This window comes from Athene cunicularia, assembly GCF_003259725.1.
Source record: "Athene cunicularia isolate RWA chromosome 2 unlocalized genomic scaffold, athCun1 chr2_part1, whole genome shotgun sequence".
Classification (NCBI taxonomy): domain Eukaryota; kingdom Metazoa; phylum Chordata; class Aves; order Strigiformes; family Strigidae; genus Athene; species Athene cunicularia.
Window position 1 is genome coordinate 30670535 of NW_020799095.1, and position 4303 is coordinate 30674837.

Below are 4303 nucleotides of genomic sequence, written 5' to 3' on the forward strand. Positions count from 1 at the left end.
CCCTGTGCCCCCAGATCTAGCCCCGGGGGGACAGCCAGGCCTTCTGCTGGGGCCACTGACTGCCCCTCAGATGGGGCAAGCCAGGGCTGTGATCCAATTTGCACACACTGCAATGGGGCTCTGCTCAGTGCAGAGCCCAGGAGCTGTTTTTCCAGAGGCTCTGGGGCTATTTTTACCCCTTGTTATGGCACTTGGCACTGCATGGCTGCCTCTGAATTATTTGGTTTCTTAATTGGAGGAGTTGATGTAAAAGCAAAGTGAGGGAAAAGAAATACCAGCAGCCTCCCTGGGGACACCCTGCCAAGCCTGGGGGTGACAGTCGTGCTCACTGTGAAATGACTTGGCACGTTTTTGTACCAGCAACACAAGGAATTGAAAGGATTTCAGGCCTTAATTTTTCTTCATGTCTGGTGTTTTCCTTCCTTGCTGTTCTATTTGTATTCTTGCACCCACTGCTGGCAACGGTGGAAAACTGCATTTCTAGACGATGCTGGTCATTCTTCCTATTTGCACAAGCAGCTGAAAGCTTCTGACAATTAAGCTCCAAGTCTACACATTATCTGCAAGGTACCTGAATTTAAATCAATGTTTTGATTTTTATGTTTGCCCTCAGAATGGATTAGTATTGAATTCCTGATCTACAAGGTGTTTAATGTGTCTCTGGGTATCACTGGCAGAGCAGAAATCTTTGAGTAGCTTAAACTGACCAGAAATTAAGATGGGAAAGTCACTTTGTATGGTCTGGATGGTAACTGCTAAACTCATATCCCAATAAGTACCTGTGCACCTCATTCCTCTGAATCAGCACTCTCTTCTGCTCCAAACACAGATGCTCATTTCTGTGTGATCTTGGGAAATCATGTATGCCATGCATATTTGAGTAGCTACCTACAATAAAATACCTGGATCAATATAAGAACAAATAAAAACTGGCTGAGGGTGCTCAAACCAGGCCACCAACAGTATGGTTCCTAAAACTAACCCCTTTGAGGGGGCAGTTGGCAAGATCACCACTTCTCCATGTCACTGCTGTGACGTTACATACTAAATCACATGGCTGAAGGGAAAACAACACCCAGTATTAAGCTAAAATCCACCCTCCCACTGAGAGTCTGAGCCACCCATGTCCCAGCACACATCACAGCCTTTGTGGTATTGCTCTGTGCCTCCAGCAGTGCCCCAGGCTGCAGGGCTGAGCCTCAGATGAGCCTTTTGGTTCTGCTCCCCTCCAGCTGCTCCTCGGTGAGGCGCCACCTTGTCCAGCCCTGCAGCTGGCTCCTAGAAGCCACTTTTGCCCTGGCCCTTTGTCCTAGGGAGAGCTGCTGGCCACGCTTGGGGTGGCTCCAATGGTTGTGGAGTTGGCACGTGAGAATGACAGGGGCAATTGCCTGGGCAGGAGCCGTCCTCACTCCTCAGGTTCTCCCTCCGTGCTGCCAGGAAACTCACTGCCACCAGCCTGCGATTTCCACACCAGCAAAACAAAGAATAGCAAAACCATGAGAAGCTCAGACTCTGGCAGAGGGCGAGCCTTCCCCTGAGCACTTGTAGGACACCAGCCCTTGCAGAGCGCACCCCACTTAAATGATTATTGAAACAGTGGGCGTATTTTGTCCAGTGCTTGCATGTCAGCGTCCATGGGCATGAATCAGTCCAGGCTGGAGGGTGCAGCTCAGCGCCAGACTTGTCCCCCTGCTAACACCCAGCCAACCATGGCGATGCTCCCCACACATCATGCTGGTGGCTGCCCCAGTGTCAGGCCATATGAAACATTACGCTGAGTAACTGGGATGTCAGGAAAACTGCAAAGCTATGCTTGGCCTGGGGCTCATCTCTGCTTGGCTGGGCCCCAGCTGTGTGCTCAGGGCTGCTGGTGGCACAGGAGCAGGGCAGAGTGGGCAGAGACGCTCTCGCCAGCAGCAAGGGAGCCAAGGTGAGGAGCAAGTGCTCTGGCAAAGCTGCCCTCCCTGGTGCTTTGCACCCGATTGCACCTCATCTCAAACTACATCTAAAGCTGCCTCTGAACATGTCTATCAAACCGCAGGGGTGACTACTGCGGCTGGCACTCCTGCAATTACCATGCTCCTTGATCTAAAAATACGGTTAGAATTTTGCTCTTGAGATATATTGTAAAAATATCAATTTTAAGGTCTTTTTCACAATAGGGAAACAGTTCCTGGTGAGTCATAATTCAGTTCCTGCTCCAAGGGGGACAGGGAGCGATGGCGCCTTCATGTGTGTGGCACTCACAGGTGAGCTGGAAGGGGAGGTGGGAGCTCAGCTGTGCCAAAGGCAGTGGCTTCGGCAGCAGCGCTGGATGGAAACCAACCACACATATTTATAAATCACTGTGCTTTACAGGCTAATTACTTCTCCTTAGATCAGAGGAAACAAAGTACCCAGGAGGGGAATAAAAGCTAACTTTTGGGAGGTTATCATGGTTTCATCCCTGAACATCTGCCAGTCCCAGTGTCAGCGCGAGGCAACAAACACATGGCATGAATCCGGGAGTATAAAAGATGTGTCATTGCAAGAAGAAGTAGGAGGAAAATAAAGCAAGTTGACAGCTCACATCCTGTGCCATAATCCTAGAAATTGTTAATATTTACAAAATTAACAACTAATATAACCGATGACAATCTCACTCCTCCTGGTTGTCATGAGGATATTAACAGTTACCACCCGCTCCAAACTGGAAATATTACCCGTCTCCGGAGCTCCTGCTGCTCAGCACGCGTGGGGACGGCACAGACTCGCCCTCCCAGCACTCATACCAGCACCAAGCCATGAGCCAGCGCGGAGCACCCAAGCATTGTTGGGGCTGGAAGTGCCTCCTGACCTCACTCTGCTCCCTGGGAAGGAGCAGGGGGTCTGGCAAAGCAGAAGGAAGGTTCCTCCCTCTCCCTGGCTCTGTGGTGGGTAGAGTCTGGAAGGAGGAGGAGGAGGATGGGGAGGATACACAGTACCAGAGGGAGGAGAGGCGAGGGCTGTGCTGGCTCAGATTGTACCTCCGGACAACCTGCCATTTCAGGAGAAATGCCCATGCTGCTGGTGAGATTTGCCAGCTGTAAGGCTGGCAGCTAATTGATGAACAGATGCTAGTGTCATTTCCTTAATAGGGAAGACCTGGCTAAAACCAAAACAAAGATGCTTGAATACCAGTGACTCCATGGGAAACATATTTCCAGACTAACAGTCATGAAAAGGTGAAACTTTAGAATCACAGTGTTGTTGCCCACATGTTTTTTAAATAAGAAAAAAGAGTAACAAGCAGTTCCCAAGTTTTCAGAGCTGAGAGTTTTTTGGTTGTGTTCTTGTTTTTTTTAAACTGTTATCTGTCCATCAGGAGGACTGTAGGAGGCAATACAGGGTTAACAGACACGCTAAATACAAGAAAACCATGGATGGTGCCTGCACACGTGGGATTTCTGGCTTCATTCTGCCCTATCTTTAGCAAGGAGCATTAATTCCCCAGGCCACTCTTTGCACAGGCACAGCATATCAGTTTTACGGTAATTTAAAGAAGGTTTTTCTGTCAGGGTGCATTGTATGCAAAAAAATTGCCAAATCCTTTCCAGTTCACTGTATGCAAAATCAAAACAGAGAATTACTTGCATCATTGTTTTCAGCTCCCAGGTGCTGGAAAGCTGCAAAAAGCAAATTTCCTTCTCACAGGAATAATTTTTCTCCCTTGAAGCAGCATGTTGTTGGCTGTACGAGAGGTTGGCCCAAAGAGGCAACCTGAACAAATGACTGTGAACGAACGGATGGCAAAAAAGTCCTTTTCAAAGCACCCTGAGATCAGGGATCTTATCGTCAACCAGGCCAGTGAAGCAATAGTGGCCAGAGGAGCAATGAGCTGCCCTTACAGAGCGCTGTGCTCCAGGTGGCACAACACAATTGCTCACCTCAGGGCAGCACCCAACGGCTCACTGGAAGGGGCCACAGTTTGACGGATCCTCTGGAGAAATGACCATGGAGACCATCGTGAGCTCCAACACTCATTAACTGGTTCACGGCAGTAGGACACAATAGTTCCTTTCCTTGAAGTACAGTGGTGAAATAAATGTGACCCAGTGAAATGAAACAAGCTGTTTTTAACTATTGAAAAAGCTATGACTCTAGAGAACAGATACATTAAAATCCTCACACTCACATTAAAACTGTTACGTGGTTTGCTCTAAGAAGCTGGTACCTTTTTAAAAACACTGAAACATTAGCATGTTACATCCCAGATGGTTTGCTTTTCTTCCCCATGTCTTTTATTCTGCCCTGAGCCTCTGAAGAGCACTCCTTCCCCCCCCCC